This window comes from Lytechinus pictus, chromosome 8, assembly GCF_037042905.1.
Source record: "Lytechinus pictus isolate F3 Inbred chromosome 8, Lp3.0, whole genome shotgun sequence".
NCBI classification, from domain to species: Eukaryota; Metazoa; Echinodermata; class Echinoidea; order Temnopleuroida; family Toxopneustidae; genus Lytechinus; species Lytechinus pictus.
In genome coordinates, this window is record NC_087252.1 from 25,786,955 (window position 1) to 25,804,921 (window position 17,967).

General features: G+C 41.3%; 1 protein-coding gene across 1 annotated transcript in view; it reads right to left on the reverse strand.

The window, feature by feature from the left end:
* The window catches only part of LOC135155127 (uncharacterized), a 93,116-nt gene that overhangs the window by 12,531 nt on the left and 62,618 nt on the right, over positions 1-17,967 (reverse strand). The gene's annotated exons all lie outside the window — the stretch shown is intronic.

Genomic DNA, 17,967 nt, shown 5'->3' on the forward strand with positions numbered 1-17,967 from the left:
AAAAAGGGGGGAAAGGAGAAAAGAGTGAAAAAGGAAGAGAAACGTAGTGGGAAAGAAGAAAAAATTATTCATTATAATGTTATAGTATATTATGATTATGTTTTGTTACATTACTTAAGAAACATTTTTATCATAACTTTATGAAACATAATTTGCCCAGGGCCTACGTCTTCATTGTTCCTGGCGCTCGCATTGTCTGTTTAACGATATATATAATCATGTTGTACTAAAACATCCCGTTTTCAAGTTAATATAAACCAATTATATTTCCTAGCACTTGAGTTATCACTGTTTCATGTAGTGACCTATGCTTCTTTTACATGACTCAAAAAGTGATTGCTCCATGTTTAGTTGAGGTCTTCGTATATACACTACTCAAAAAAAGTTAAGGACCACTTTTTAATGTGTGTATACAATTTTCAAACCGGGTGTTGTATTTCTAGAAATACCCGAATATGGCTGTCTTGAATCTCCTCAAACACCCTGTAACAATTTCACACATGGGTGGTTTCAGTTGTTGCATGATGTCTCTCGCATTATTGCATATCCTGAAAAGTGGGCCCATTGTGAAGTGGTACAAATGTGGATTCAAATGCATTTTCTGTCTTTAGTCTCTACAATCAACAAATTGCTGACAACAGCAATGCCAAGATACAGCTGTCCAGGATGCCATCAAACACAATGAAATCAATTTCACACATGCAGTTCTTTCATGTCTCTTGCATCATTGCAATGTGCCCGTACAAAAGTGGCTTCCAAAGCATTTTCTGTCTTTAGTCTCTACAATCAACAACTTGCTGACAATAGCAATGCCAAGATACAGCTGTCCAGAATGCCATCAAACACAATGACATCAATTTCACACATGCAGTTCTTTCATGATGTCTCTGGCATCATTGCAGTGGGCCATAAGACAAGTGTCTTCCAAAGCATTTTCCGTCTTTAGTCTGTACAATCAACAACTTGCCTACAACAGCAATGCCAAGACACCACCTAAGTGAAACAGATGTAGCCAGAGCCCTAGGGATGCTGGAAGCTGGCCTCAGTCAGCGAAGAGTAGCCAGAATGATGGGCGTGTCACACAGTGTCATTAGCAGAGCAAATCAAAGACACCGAGAGACAGGGCTATACTCCGAGAGACCCCGCAGTGGCCGACCAGTTTCGACAACCCCTAGAGATGATCACTACTTGACGAATCTCAGCCTCCGCAACCGCTTTCACAGTGCACGACGCCTCAACAATGACTTCGCTGCAGCAACTGGAGTGATTGTTTCCACTCAAACAATCCGTAACCGACTTCACAGAGCCAATATGCATGCCAGACGGCCAGCTCAGTGTGTCCCACTCACCCCTGCTCACAGAAGAATTCGTCTCAACTGGGCACGGGAGCATGTCAGATGGACCAGACAGCAATGGCGTAGAGTTCTGTTCACAGATGAGAGCAGATTTTCCCTTGACCACAATGATGGACGTTCGAGAGTCTGGAGGCGACCAGGAGAGAGATTTGCAGACCCCTGTATTGCAGAACATGACCGTTATGGGGGAGGCAGCGTCATGGTGTGGGGAGGCATCACCTACGCCAACCGTACTCGTCTCTACGTGGTCCCAGGGGGAGCAATGACAGGAGTGAGGTACAGGGATGAGGTCCTTGAACCTATAGTGGTGCCATTTGCAGAAAATGTGGGACAAAACATCATTTTCATGGATGACAATGCCCGTGCCCACCGAGCTAGGGTGGTGACCGAGTTCCTTGAGGGCCAGGGGATTGAGCGTATGGAGTGGCCAGCGAGGTCCCCGGACTTAAACCCGATAGAGCACGTCTGGGACATGATGGGGAGGAGTCTCGAGCAGCTCGAAGCCCATCCACTTGGACTGCAGCAGCTGGGTGTGGCTCTGGAGGCTGCATGGGATGCACTGGACGTCAGAGACATCAATCGCCTCATCAGCTCCATGAGACAGCGCTGTGAAGCCGTTATTGCTGCAGGAGGTGGTCACACTCGTTACTGAACTGCCTGAAAGACACTCAGACATTCGTTTTTACCACTTCATGTCGGTAGCTGATACCCCTCGGGGCCCACTTTTCAGGATGTGCAGTGATGCGAGAGACATTGTGCAACAACTGAAACCACCCATGCGTGAAATTGATTACAGCGTGTTTAAGGACATTTAGGACAGTTGTACTGAGGTATTTCCAGAAATAAAACACCTTGTATAAAATCTTTATGTACGTTTTAAAAAGTAGTCCTTAACTTTTTTTGAGTAGTGTATATGAAACATTTCCTGTCCGTGATTACGTTCGCATTGGTCGATTGGTGAGATATGTCTGCTCTTCATGAATTCTTAAAATCAGTCCTTAAAATGTCCCTTCTTCTGATCTGAATATCAAAAATTTTCAGCTCGCGCTTCGCGCTCGCATCATTTGGTTAATGAAATACGTATGGTCCTAGTTAATTCCTACAAACATGACAAAGAAACCTTAGAATGCCCCACTTCAGGTCTGAATTATCAAAATGTTCAGCTCGCGCTTCGCAATATTTGATTAGTGAGATGCGTATGATAATCATGATTGCAATGACTACAAAAAGTGTTTCATGTGTTCAGATGTAATTCTAATAAAATCAGCAAGCGCTTGGCACTCACATTAGATGAATATGGTGAGATATGCATACTCTTAGTGGATTCCTAAAATATATTCCTTAAAATCTCGCTGTTTGGGGTCAAAATATACGAAAATTTCAGCTCGGGCTTTGCGTTCGCATTGTTTAGCGAGACAGGTACCTATCATGACTACACAAATTTGATTATAATGTCCCATTTTAGGTGTGAATATAAACAAAATTTCAGCTCGCACTCGCATTATTTAATCAGTGAGATACATATCCGTTTAATGACATTGTCCTTAAAATGTCTCTATTAGGTCAGTATAACTGGCAACTGAGCGCGCTTCGCGCGCTCACTCAGTGATTCAAAAATTTTCTTGGTGCCCCCCCCCCCCCCATTGCCGTGACCAACGGTACGCCACTGTAGACATATCAATGACAATTCCTTGCATATCTAAAAAAATGAGGGTGATTCCATACTTGTCGTACGGGACATTTAGAAAACATTTGAAAGTTTTTGGACAAGAAAAACTAAAAATATTCCAGTAACTAAAGGTGATCATCAAATACTACCAGAGTGTTAGAAAAACCAAGATTTAACGTGACTTGAATTCACATCCTGTATAATACAGATTTAAAATAGTAATGTTTGACAAATAATTTTCATAGAAACTGAACTCAAATTGATATTACCCAAGAACAAACACATCTATGAAAGAAAGCAAAATAAACATTCATGAATAAATAAAGCAAATTACAATTTTCGAGAACATTGTGAACACTCAAAATGTGTCGTAATCTCTAAATTGAAGCCAAACTGTCTTACTTTATGTCGCTTTGACTTCTTCAATCACTTTATTTGGCTGATGATAGTGATAATCCTATCAAACTTAAGACATTCATTATGTTAGAAACCGCTATTGGCTGAATATTTCTGTCAATTTATTATAAACAAAATATTGTGTCGTACGGGACATTTGTTTGTCGTACAGGACACTTTTGTGTCGTACGGGACTTTTCTGTGTTGTACAGGCACGTGCGTGTTGTACTGGGCAGGCGCCAGCGGCGTAACAGGGGTCGGTGGCCAGGGGGGGGGGGCAAGAGCCAAAAATTTCCCGGTCATATCAAGGTATGAACAGGCGTAATGGTGTAATGAGGCGACTATTTTGAGAAGGCCAGAATTTATCTTTTTAAAAATTGCGAGCGAGCGAATCGAGCGAGCAAATATTTTACCTTTTTAATATAAAAATCCAATTTTGTGATAGATTTTGACATGATATCCAGAGAATAATATATTTCATTCTTTTCTCTTTAGATTCCTTTTTTTGTCACGGTGGTCTGTACGCCACTGTGAACAGGATTCTTTGCGGCAGTAGTGTGAAAAGTAAAAAACACAAAAAAAAAAAAAAAAACGAGAGGCGCAGTACAGAACATGTGCTAAAAGGCTGCTTTATATTATATATACATCCCGAGCGAGCGAAGCGAGCGAGAAAAAAAAATCAACTTCTCATGATAATATAACTTTGAGCTATTTTTTGACATAATTTATTCAGTAATTAAAATGATATCCTACAATTTTCCTTTACTTTTCTAACCATAAAGAGGAAATTCCTCCTTTTTTGTTGTTCTTGGCTGTAGAACTTTTGGGGGCCATCGCCCAACCCTTCCATACGCAATGCTTTGCCTTTGGGGTCCGGGGCGGGGCCCCCGGAACTTTTTGATATCAAAGCCATTTAAAGTATACACCCGAAGAATCAAAAGTATTTTATAATGACTTTATGTGGTCATCATTGAAAAGGGGAAGTATTACTAATCAGATATATAACTTCACTTTCCAAAATAGTGATCAGAGTTTGCAGAAATCAGCTCTCAAAAATGATTTATTTTCATGCCATATTTCTGCCTTCCACCGGTTCTCTTGCGAGCTCCAGCTGAGTGACGTCACACAATGAGCAGTGAGCAGCTGAGCTGACAGCAGCCCATTGGAGACGATCTTTCCAATCAGCATTTTTTGCTCTTAGAATTGTTTATTCCTCTTAAGATTGGTCTTGTTATATAGATAAAAGTTTGAATTTACTGAACAGTGAAAAAAAGTGCACATTTAACGTATTTTGGTAACCGATATTTAGCTTAGAATTTTTTTTTTTTCAAGAAATATATGTGAATAAGCAAAGCATATTTTCACGTAGAAATCACACTTGCGTAACATCAATATTATAATCAATATAAAGCATAGACATTTCTTTTTTATGACTGAACAAAAATTATGAAATTTCATTAAGTAGCAAAGTCAGGAACCACAAAAAAAACACGGCAATATCCATCGCGAAATGACTAAAATTGCAGTTGAATTGCCGAAGCATTATTAGGCAACAGCGGCGAGCGGACTTTATTTCATATATCTTAAAAATGCCTTTCCGATAAGGTAATGGTCTCTGGCCAAATGCGTTGGCCATTGATTTGTCATGTGCGAGGACCCTGGTTCGAAACTCGGATTTTTTTTTTCTGGGTATTTTTTTTTTATTCCTTCCCCGTCCCTACCCATCTTTTTTTCTCTTTTTATTTTCTTGTGAAATTCTATTCAGACCTGTATTTATCAAATCTTGCTTCTTAATTGCTGCTTTTGATTTTCAAGTTCTTGATTAGATTATTTCTACTCTTATTTGGGATGGGAGGGGTATAGTTAAAAGTCAAGTCCACATCAACTAAAAATTATTTGACTAGAGTAATTTCCCTTGTTGTTTTTACTCAAAACAGTCATATACACAAAACAATGATATGCAAATTAGAGTTGTCACTCACATCACATTTGTTTATATTTTTTGTGACATTTTGTTTTGTTATTCTTTGCAGATTTGACGATAGGAAACTCTTCATCTGATCACAATAGGTTATATTTACGGAACTGTTAAAATAGTAATTATATAAATTTGAATCAAAGATTTTATGAAATTTCCTGCAATATCTTGTTATTTTTTTTTTAATTCAAATGAATTTTTGATTGCGTGGACTTCTCCTTTACTCTTAATGTAGGGAATGCATAGCAAAATTTATCCAGAAACAAAATTGTCTTAGAATATGCCAATCAGTAATTGGACACATGTTCACTTTTCTTTCATCCAGGCCACTTCCTCACATCCACCAGGCTTTCAGTCTTATAACAAAAATGATGAACCATCACACAACAGCACACAACATTCACAGTGCTTCACAATAAATATTTCACTTCTGTTCATACATGCAATAAATATTGTGGAAAACAAATAAAAGGCGTACCCATATTCAAATACCGTTTAAAAGGACAAATATAGTATACCTTTCGAGAAAAATCAGCACGTTAAATATCTGATAACAAAACATAATTACGGGGCACTGCAAGAAACTTATGTTCAATTGTAAATCAAGCGTAAGTCTTGAATTCAAATTCAAGCGTAATAAGGTCGAGTTGCAATCGCAATTCAACTACATGTTTAATCAAAGGACTTACCCTTGATTTGGGACGTGTGATTGAGTATAATATTTCTCGCAAAATGCCCTAGTAACATTAAAATTGTTCTTTCGTTTTAAATTGTGTGTTATTATTTTTGACAAGCTGTATTCCTGTCCAAGTCAAATTTCTTAGTTCTCTCCAAAACTGTGCTCAAAATTGTTTCCAAGATTGATAAAGAAAATTTTTCTTTTGTATCATTATCAGTCCACAACTTGCAAACCGTAGGTCCTGGAAAGAGTGAAGAAAAAAATGGCTATATCCAAATCATAGTAAAAGGACATGATGGAATCTCCCAGATTGAGGTAGCAAGCAGAGACCAGAAGTCACTAGAGTCAGCAAGTGTGCAGATATGTGTGTAGAAGTCTGTGTGTAGAAGAGAGAAAACAAGAAATACGGGTAGTTTAAATAATAAAATCAAAGTATGAATTTAATTATCGTGATGATTGATGACGTGCGGTGGCATGTAATTCCCGGTCAACAACAAATGATAGTATGTTTAGACACCTGAAAAGTTCCACTCAGAACACTGGTGCTCTACCTCAAGTGATGTTTGTGTAGGCCCCACTCCACTTCACTACCGCTACACTACCGTACATGTACGCCACACCTACCCGGGTAGGTGTGTAGCGTAGTGTAGGCTGTAGCAGTAGTGAAGTGGAGACTACACGAACATCACTTGAGGTACGGTGCTCTCTGAGTCTCTGTGTCATTACAAATATTGCATTTATCTTCATTGTTGAAGGCATTACGCATACATATATGCAGCAACACTCTAATCAGAAAGAAACACCAGACTCTAATTTTGGCCCACCCCAGGGTTCATTACATGCCGCCGCGCACAGAAAATTCAAGCCATAGAAGTCGTGTGTTGTGGACCCAAGAAGTGAGATCCCAGCACGCGCGACCCACTAGTTAGAAGTCCACTGCCAAACGCGGTTCGTGGTGCGAGGTTAGTATACTAATACTAACCTCGCAATACGTGTGAGTGATTTTGGCCAGGAATCAGGGTAATCACTGCTGAAAATTTGTCTGGCTTCATGACATCGGCATCATGGTGATATAATTATGTGTATAATAAAAACTTAAACATTCCTCTGAAACAGCATATTTTCAGCCATGGTCCATACCAGTGCTCCTAAATAATTTAATCGCCTGCCTGAGTCCTGACCAGTTTTAGAAATCTGAAGAAAAAAAATCTGCTGGAATTGTGCAAAAACATTATTTCTAAAATAAAGACTTTTTAATTTTAATAGTAGTTATGCCAAAATGCATGATTCTAAACTTATATCAGATCTGTATCTGTCATCTGACCTGAATGCATCGTCAGAACAAGTACAGTTTCCAAACATGCTTACCTTGACTTTTGACTGGATCAAACAGCGTAACCTGCAACATGCATCGGGAGCAAGTGAATGGGACCGTGCAGCTTGGAGTTTTTCAATAGTTTGTAGAGCAACACAACGAAGACTGTCGAGTGGACAAAATCGATCTTTCCAGTTCACAATTCAATAAAAAACGGGCAAAATAACACAGTTCTGGTTCCCTTATAGTATGAAGTTGTCGAAAACAGAATTCGGATATCACAATACATGAAGAAAACGGTAAATTCGAAGAAAAATAGAGACCAGGAAGGTGAATCAGCTATCAGTGTACTGCTGGCTTGCACAGAGAGCTGAGTGAGTCGATCATGTGACGTCATTATTCTCGACTGTTTTTGATCGCGTGATTGTCTGTCTGGGGGCGGCTGGGGGCTGAGAAGGGTCTCTAATAATTTAATTTCTTGCATTTCCACGACATCAATAAGACTTTTTAGTGACATATTTGCGTATAAAAAGACAAGACCTTTCCATTCATATATAATTGTCTCACCTGCATAGCAGAGTGAGACTATAGGCGCCGCTTTTCCGACGGCGACGGCGGCGGCGACGGCGACGGCGGCGGCGACGGCGGCGGCGGCGTCAACACCAAATCTTAACCTGAGGTTAAGTTTTTGAAATGACAGCATAACTTGGAAAGTATATGGACCTAGTTCATGAAACTTGGCCATAAGGTTAATCAAGTATTACTGAACATCCTGCCTGAGTTTCATGTCACATGACTAAGGTCAAAGGTCATTTAGGGTCAATGAACTTAGACCATGTTGGGGGAATCAACATCAAAATCTTAACCTAAGGTTAAGTTTTTGAAATGTCATCATAACTTAGAAAATATATGGACCTAGTTCATGAAACTTATACATAAGGTTAATCAAGTATCACTGAACATCCTGCATGAGTTTCACGTCACATGACCAAGGTCAAAGGTCATTTAGGGTCAATGAACTTTGGCCGAATTGGGGGTATCTGTTGAATTACCATCATAACTTTGAAAGTTTATGGATCTGATTCATGAAACTTGGACATAATAGTAATCAAGTATTACTGAACATCCTGTGCAAGTTTCAGGTCACATGATCAAGGTCAAAGGTCATTTAGGGTCAATGAACTTTGGCCAAATTGGGGTATTTGTTGAATTACAGCCATAAATTTGAAAGTGTGTTGGTCTAGTTCATAAAACTTGGACATAATAGTAATCAAGTATCACTGAACATCCTGTGCGAGTTTCAGCTCACATGATCAAGGTCAAAGGTCATGTAAGGTCAAAGAACTTTGGCCACGTTGGGGGTATTTGTTGAATTGCCATCGTATCTCTATAAGTGCATTGGTCTAGTTAATAAAACGTGGAAATAAGAGTAACCAAGTATCACTGAACATCTTGTGCGAGTTATAGTAGTTTTCAAAATCAGCACTGCGGCTATATTGAATCGCGTGATGCAGGTGAGACGGCCAGAGGCATTCCACTTGTTTGTCTATAATCATCACTTTCGTTAATTTTCTTTGGATGTATACTTTAAACCTCGCAGATATCCTCAATTTTTAATCAAATCGCGGGCATAAACAGAATATAGCTTTTACACAACACATTTATTCAACCCAGTTGCGTAATGAACCAAATATTTTGAGGGGGCAAAACATAGCAATGTGGGAAAAATGTTGTAAAATTCGCCAGCGTGCAAAGCGAGCTGGAAAAAAAATTGCCCATTGAAATTAAATTCTAATTATGTGATAGATTTTTCCATTATACTCAGCAAATAACACATTTCATTGTTTCCATTCATTTCATTATACGTTGTCTCCTATAATTGCCTTTATTTCCTCTTGGGTGTGAAACCAAGACCCCCTCCCCCGCGCCTGTCTGCCAGTGATTGAACGGGGGCGTCATAGAGCCATTTGAAGGTTATAAATGAAGAGCCCCTACTGTGTGGGGTCTGGGCAAAGCCCCAGTAGCTTATTTGCATAAAATTTAGCAAGCTTATAGCACAATGTTGTATGCAGTTCATCTTTCTTACCGCTCTTTAATTTCAATCATCGGCAGCCCGGTCGAGCAATTTTTTTTTCTTGTCCCTTTTCTTTGTTTTCCAATTTAGCTTTTGACTAATTACATTCTACCATCGTTTCCCGATATTGTTTGCCATTTTGTCATCTTTAAATTTATTTCCCACCGCGCTATTGCATTACATAGGCCTATTTCTCAATGATTTGTTCTTTCTCAAATGTTAATTCTAACGTACATTTTCCCGCTTTCCTTCCTTTTCCATTAAAAAAAGTTTTTTCATCGTATTCTTTTCCCTTTCCCTTTCCTCCTTTCCTTTTCTGCTTTCCTTCCCCTTTCCCTTTCTTTCTCCCTCCTTTTTTTCTTTTTCCCCCTTTTTTTTTTCCCGGTGAAATCCGCCGGGGGGCAACTTGCCCCCCCTGCCCCCCCCCCCCCCGCCTGTTACGCCACTGTGGGCAGCCTGAATAAAACAATGAACTTTTTATCAATCAGAAATGAGGGGAGCATTGCTTCTAAATTCTTCCTTTTTAATGAAAAGTCTTTTAATAAGTAGTCATTCAGGACAATACAGTGCGTATCAAAATAAAGTTTACACTTTGAAAAAGCCCTGGGATTAAAAACATATACAACATGTGGGTAACTTTTTCACATATATTCTTGGGTTTGGGTCTCATCTATCCAATGAAAGTAAAAGTTTTGTCAGAATGTTAAACTTGAGTGAGCACTGTCCACTTTTGTAAAGCTCGCAGAAATCTGTTTGCGCAGAAATGCTCGTTTTCACGCTGTGTTTAATAAGGGGAAACGGCGAAATCAAACTTACCCTGCGAAACATTTCTCATACATTTCCCTTGCACTTTTAGTCAGTTGAAATAAGACAGATACATTCAAGCATTTTGTAACAATTTTGCCACCCAAGTTGAAATTTCAACACTTAGTAAGCACAACCTTTACCCTTTTTGTGTCAGCTGGATCTGAGGACATAACTGAATCTGAACAAAAGTTTATATCAGACATCTCCAGCATTATTTCACTAAGTTTTTATCATTGAAAGTGGGTTTACATTTCATTTTTCATTTAATACTTGTTTCTCCACACTTTTCCAAAGTTGGCAATAAAAAAAAATGAAAATCAAGCTTAAGCCATTTCATGTAGATTACAGCTCAGTGTAAAGCAAATATCATCACGATGGCCTCAGTGTGGGGGGGGGGGGAAGGGGTGGGGTGAAAGTCAATAAACGGTAAAAGATATATTTTAATAATAATCTGTTATAGATATCAATTTTAATAGCTAAATTCTATGTGTTCTTCATGATTACGGTCTACTTTTATTCGCATAACTATTTCAAAGTTCTGCGCAAATCATTTTTCACTAACTTTTCAAAAGTAAGTGGTGCTCACTCAAGCGGAAATATCTTTCGACAGTTATTTCGTCATTTGATTAAATGGATCTGTACCAATGTGAAAATGTGGAAAAATCTTCAGGATATTACAAATGTATAATTTTACAGGGTTTTTTCAAAGTGTAAACTTTTTTTTGATACGCACTGTATAATTAAGTAACCTCAATATATACAATCGGGAGCAATATGTTATCTTTTTTTCATGATGGGAAATGTACAAGGGTTCACAGCATTTTTACGAGCTGAAAAACTTGAGGTTTTGTGTGAAGTTATATTTTAGTGAATTAACTGATGATTTCTACTACACTATTTAAACAATGAATGAATGAAACTGTTTGTGTAAATTATCGGGCTAAAATGTTTTTTCTAAAGCAATGCGGTTGTACTTTATCAAACCTTTCTGCATTTCATGATATGGTTTGTCATATTTCCCATATTTTTTTTTTTTACAACTTGAAAAAGTAAGGAGTTTCAACATATAAAAAAAATAGTGATCATCAAGGTAGGTCCAAATAGATAATTGATATGTATTTTTTTACATCTTATAATAATTCCACATTAGCATGCAAGAGGAAGTAATCTTCCAGGCTACGGGTGAATCAATTATAAAGGTTTTCTTTTCATGCTCAGTGACAAAGAAATTAACCTGCTCTGACCAGTGAAAATCACCAGTTTAGCTGAAGGGACTCACAAAAGAATATGCCTACATGAAATCAATTAGAATGGTTAGAATTACCTATTTCATGTTCTATGGAGATAAAAAAGTACTTTTTCCAGTTCACTTTATGTCAAATCAATTACTTGAATTAAAATAGGCCTACTATTTATAGTTTCTGAATCCAAATCCTGCAATCAAATGCATTATATATTGTGTGTCGTACGGGACAACTTTTAAAAGGACGATTATTGAAAAATGAAGGGTAGTAATTAGATCCTTATGGGATAAATCGATCACCCATGGGTCAAAGATAGACAAACTGTTATTGTAAAATTGCATCATCAAAAATAAAATTGTAGGAAAAACTTTTGCATTTTCATGTGTCGTACGGGACATTGCCAAAAATAGGTTCGGAAAAATCAGGGCTGCCCCTTTTATGGATCATGAAAATGTTGTAGATATTATTTGGAACCATCAATTATACATTATTCCATTGACCTGCAATATTTTCAATCTTCTCGTGCTTTGGCAATAATTGTTTCAGGCAGTGTTTGTATTTAATTAGCAAGATTATTGAAAATTCCATTGTTCCCCCCCCCAAAAAAAAAAAAATATATATATATATATATATCTGACTTCACTTTTGGTTAAAACTCATAATTTTCATAAAATTTAGGTATCATAGTAAAATATTACACTACTTATGACTTATTGAAAGCATGTTGAAATTTATGCTATTTTTTAAGTTCTAGTGTGGAATCGCCCATGATTGCAAAAATATGTCAAAATATTTTAGTCCAATACCGCACAGCCCTACTTCCAGCTCCACTCCAGTAGTTAAGACAAAGTTCGAGAGGTATTGACTTAAGCGATTAATTGTAACTCTTAGGAGAAAAGAACAAGGGAGGCTATGATCGAGGCCAGATATAGTTACCCTGGCCGGGCTATTTCCAGCCCCTGTGTTTAGAGTGGGGAGAAATAGCTGAATTTTAAGTACAGCTCCCGATGGGTAAAACTATCTTCCGGGGTTTACAATGCTTAATGAGCAGAGATAATGCTTATGTAACTCTCCCAGAGTCTATGCTTAAGTGGTATGGAAGGGCTCGCTCGAAAGGTATAAATAGGGAGGATTTTTCGGGTAAAGGACAGTTCCAGAGCAGACTCGAGCAGGCATCTTCCGTACCACCAAGCATCTAAATTTCAGTCGTGAGACTGGGGGGCCAGTCATCAACACCAATGTAGGTTACCATCTACACCCACCTTGGGTTGGGTGGGGGGCAGAAGGCTGGTATACAACGCCTATGGATATATATAGTCCAAAACATTGATGCCTGCGCCGACCCAAGTTCTCATATGCTTGTTCTATTATTGTATTTATCATGTTCACTTTTATATGGCCATTTATAATGCATGGGTATTGGCCTTCACTGTATATACACTACATCAGTATGATTGGTTGGAAGTAGTATGAATAAAACGGGAGCTATAGAGCCCCAATATAGTTGCACTGCAAGATTATGATCTCCGTGTTGTCAATGGTTTAGCACCTATGTCATACACAATGCGTGGATCTCAGCCCCACTGTTGCTTTGTTGACCGCTCGCTACCAAGAGAGGGATTGATCGAGAGAGAAGCGCCCCGTACCCCATTTTCCCAGTCCTACCCATACCCCCTCGAACTATAGTTGATATAAAAGAGAGAGAAGGATTGGAAAGCCCCTGTGAACCACACCCCCCCCCCCTCTATTTTCGCCACGCTGGGGGCAGCGGTGGGATTGAAGAGCCCCCGTGAAGCACATCTCTTCCCCCCTTCCCTCCATTTTCGCCACACTGGTGACAGCGGTGGGATGAGATCATTTGACTGATGTTAACTGGCATAACGGAAAGTCAGCTGATTGCAGTGTCAGACTGTTTGCTGGAATCTGCTACAATACATGGAAGAGGCGAGCTTAGTGGATGCAGGTACACTACAACCTGAATGCTTGATTGGCTGATAGCACAACAGGCGTGGCAGTGAATGGACCGCCAACAAAGAGGGCTGAGCTACGGGAAGGCAGCTAGGAGAAATGGATGCTGAGAGGGAGCAGGCAGTGAGCTGAGTCGGCGGTAGTACAACCCACGTGCATCAATGCAGAGCTATGTAGCAGTACCTAACACAACAGGTACTGACCACTACAATCAACATCATGAAGCAGTACACCTAGCAGTACCTAATATAACAGGTACTGTCCACTACAATCAACAGGCAGCAGGACAGCTAGCAGTACCTAACACTACATGTACTGACCACTACAATCAACGGGTAGGCAGCAGTACAGCTAGCAGTACCTAACACAACAGCTAGGTACTGTCCACTACAATCAACAGGCAGCAGTACATTTAGCAGTACCTAACACATCAGGTACTGACCGCTGCAATCCACGAGCTACGCAATCACTTGCAGTATCGAATATACAGCAGGTACCAGAGCCAGGGAGACAGCAGGGCTGTGACGGCAGAGCAGAGCCATGGGGACAGCAGGGCTATGACGGCATGCAGAGCAGAGCCAGGGAGACAGCAGAGCTGTAACGGCATGCAGAGCAGAGCCAGGGAGACAGCAGAGCTGTGACGGCATGCAGAGCAGAGCCGGGTAGACAGCAGGGCTGAGACGGCAGAGCAGAGCAGAGCAGAGCAAGGGAGACAGCAGGGCTGTGACGGCATGCAGAGCAGAGCCAGGTAGACAGCAGGGCTGTGACGGCATGCAGAGCAGAGCCAGGGAGACAGCAGGGCTGTGACGGCATGCAGAGCAGAGCCAGGGAGACAGCAGAGCTGTGACGGCAGAGCAGAGCCATGGGGACAGCAGGGCTATGACGGCATGCAAAGCAGAGCCAGGGAGACAGCAGAGCTGTGACGGCATGCAGAGCAGAGCCAGGGAGATAGCAGAGCTGTGACGGCATGCAGAGCAGAGCCAGGAGACAGCAGAGCTGTGACGGCATGCAGAGCAGAGCCAGGTAGACAGCAGGGCTGAGACGGTAGAGCAGAGCCAGGGAGACAGCAGGGCTGTGGCGGCATGCAGAGCAGAGCCAGGGAGACAGCAGGGCTATGACGGCATGCAGAGCAGAGCCAGGGAGACAGCAGAGCTGTGACGGCATGCAGAGCAGAGCCAGGTAGACATCAGGGCTGAGACGGCAGAGCAGAGCCAGGGAGACAGCAGGGCTATGAAGGCAGAGCAGAGCCGGGGATACAGCAGGGCTGTGAAGGCAGAGCAGAGGGATGAGAACAGCAGGGCTGTGAAGGCGGAGCATGGCCAGTGAGACAGCAGGACAGAGATGGCATGGCAGAGCCGCTTAGACCGGCTTAGGGTCGCAAAGCAAAACTCGGGAGACACCGGTGATGAGACTTGGAGAAGCAGAGTGGTAGGAAATCAGTGTTGATATGGTAGAGCAAAACAAAACAGAAGCCTGTCGTAATATACAAGCGGACGGAGAGTAGTGGAAAGAAACTTAACAAACGGCCTTTAAGTTGACCGCTGTTATGGGCACATTGACAGGGCTAGAGCACTTGAAAGTGTGTACCTGCTATTAGTGGGGATACAGTGCAGTTCTGTGTGCCTATGATTTGTGTGATACTTGGTAGCAGAGATTAAGTTATGTGTATGAGATTCACCGGAAACAGTTATATGGACTCTACTTCATATACAATTGACTGTTATATGCAAATGATATTCGTTGGACCTTCTGTCGCTACAACCACGGTGAGACGTAAGCAAACAGTGATAACGTGGATCAGTGGAGGAGCTGAATCACAATTGATTTGTGTATCAATCCCAACGATTGGCAGGACGTTCACACATAGCCTATAACAGAAACTCTACATTCTTGAATGGAGAAGGACATTTGGACTATGACGTCCAAGTTCAATCAAATCATTTAGTGAACACTGGAATCATGGGCAGGAGGCCGCAGTAAAACTTTTTTTCGCGGAATGTCAACTTTATTTGCCAGGGCGGACAGTGATAATTGTTTTGGATTGAGTAAGCATCATATTCATACGAGATGAATGACACACATCAGGCAGTCACCAGTACGGTTTGTAAGGTGGAAGCAGACTGAGGCAGATGAACTGGTTGGAAAATGCTGGTCAATGGAATGAACCATCTTGCAGCCCATGTTAATCACCTTTTTGTGTTACGGAGAAAAGGAATGTTTCGACAAGGTTCTGCGTTGAATTTTGGAAAATCGATGACGTCACATTAAACGATGCCTATCCAATCACACGGACTGGCAACACCAAACAACTGTTAGGAGAAGCAAATGGTTCCGCAGTTTGGACCTGGATAGATGCTACGCAGGGAACTGGATGAGGACAATGAGGACACGAGGAATCGAGAGCAGCCCTTTCTACTAGAATGGACCAAGGGAAGGAGAAATATGGGTTGTGTAATGCCCCATCGATAATGATTTGAACAATGACTGGAAAGACATTGGACATGATGATTGGCCTCTCTTTGAATGAAAGACGCAGGATAAAGAGACTGAAAAGACTTTGAACCCTGATTTCTATAGAGCAGTACATTTGATTTTAGTGGGTCATGAGTATATCAAAAGCGAAGGACTGTATACCTTGATGACTACGTCTAATGCTTTGGCATTGATAGGTATGGTTCATTATTTTTGTTGATAAAACGTAGGTTCTATTGTATCCTTATTCTCTTTTCTCTTTTCCTTGCCATTTCTTCTCGGCACTTCAAATCTGTCACGCTACTCAGCGTATTATCCTACTACTCTCCACTACTTGCATTAACGAATTTCCATACCCTATTCTTTTTAACAAACATTCCTACCCTCCTGTAATACTTCTGCAGACTACCTAGAAGCAGACTATTCTCCCTTCTTTTCTCACAACATTCTTGTCACTCATCTTTGTCACTGCATTCTACTGTCTATTTTCCTTGTCCTTAGCAGGACACGGCTTGAGTTATGTACGTCAATATAGTTGGGTACGTCAATAAACGATGGTTTAGAGTTAATACAGTAAGTGTCAGACTGTAAGGTTATAACTTTCTTTGTATGAAGTGTGTTTTCTGTAGGAAGGTGGAAGAGAATATTAGAACGTAGGTAGATTTTTGTTAAATACACTACTCAAAAAAAGTTAAGGACCACTTTTTAAAACGTACATAAAGATTTTATACAAGGTGTTTTATTTCTGGAAATACCTCAGTACAACTGTCCTAAATGTCCTTAAACACGCTGTAATCAATTTCACGCATGGGTGGTTTCAGTTGTTGCACAATGTCTCTCGCATCACTGCACATCCTGAAAAGTGGGCCCCGAGGGGTATCAGCTACCGACATGAAGTGGTAAAAACGAATGTCTGAGTGTCTTTCAGGCAGTTCAGTAACGAGTGTGACCACCTCCTGCAGCAATAACGGCTTCACAGCGCTGTCTCATGGAGCTGATGAGGCGATTGATGTCTCTGACGTCCAGTGCATCCCATGCAGCCTCCAGAGCCACACCCAGCTGCTGCAGTCCAAGTGGATGGGCTTCGAGCTGCTCGAGACTCCTCCCCATCATGTCCCAGACGTGCTCTATCGGGTTTAAGTCCGGGGACCTCGCTGGCCACTCCATACGCTCAATCCCCTGGCCCTCAAGGAACTCGGTCACCACCCTAGCTCGGTGGGCACGGGCATTGTCATCCATGAAAATGATGTTTTGTCCCACATTTTCTGCAAATGGCACCACTATAGGTTCAAGGACCTCATCCCTGTACCTCACTCCTGTCATTGCTCCCCCTGGGACCACGTAGAGACGAGTACGGTTGGCGTAGGTGATGCCTCCCCACACCATGACGCTGCCTCCCCCATAACGGTCATGTTCTGCAATACAGGGGTCTGCAAATCTCTCTCCTGGTCGCCTCCAGACTCTCGAACGTCCATCATTGTGGTCAAGGGAAAATCTGCTCTCATCTGTGAACAGAACTCTACGCCATTGCTGTCTGGTCCATCTGACATGCTCCCGGGCCCAGTTGAGACGAATTCTTCTGTGAGCAGGGGTGAGTGGGACACACTGAGCTGGCCGTCTGGCATGCATATTGGCTCTGTGAAGTCGGTTACGGATTGTTTGAGTGGAAAAAGTTAAGGACCACTTTTTAATGTGTGTATACAATTTTCAAACCGGGTGTTGTATTTCTAGAAATAGTTCGAGAGTCTGGAGGCGACCAGGAGAGAGATTTGCAGACCCCTGTATTGCAGAACATGACCGTTATGGGGGAGGCAGCGTCATGGTGTGGGGAGGCATCACCTACGCCAACCGTACTCGTCTCTACGTGGTCCCAGGGGGAGCAATGACAGGAGTGAGGTATAGGGATGAGGTCCTTGAACCTATAGTGGTGCCATTTGCAGAAAATGTGGGACAAAACATCATTTTCATGGATGACAATGCCCGTGCCCACCGAGCTAGGGTGGTGACCGA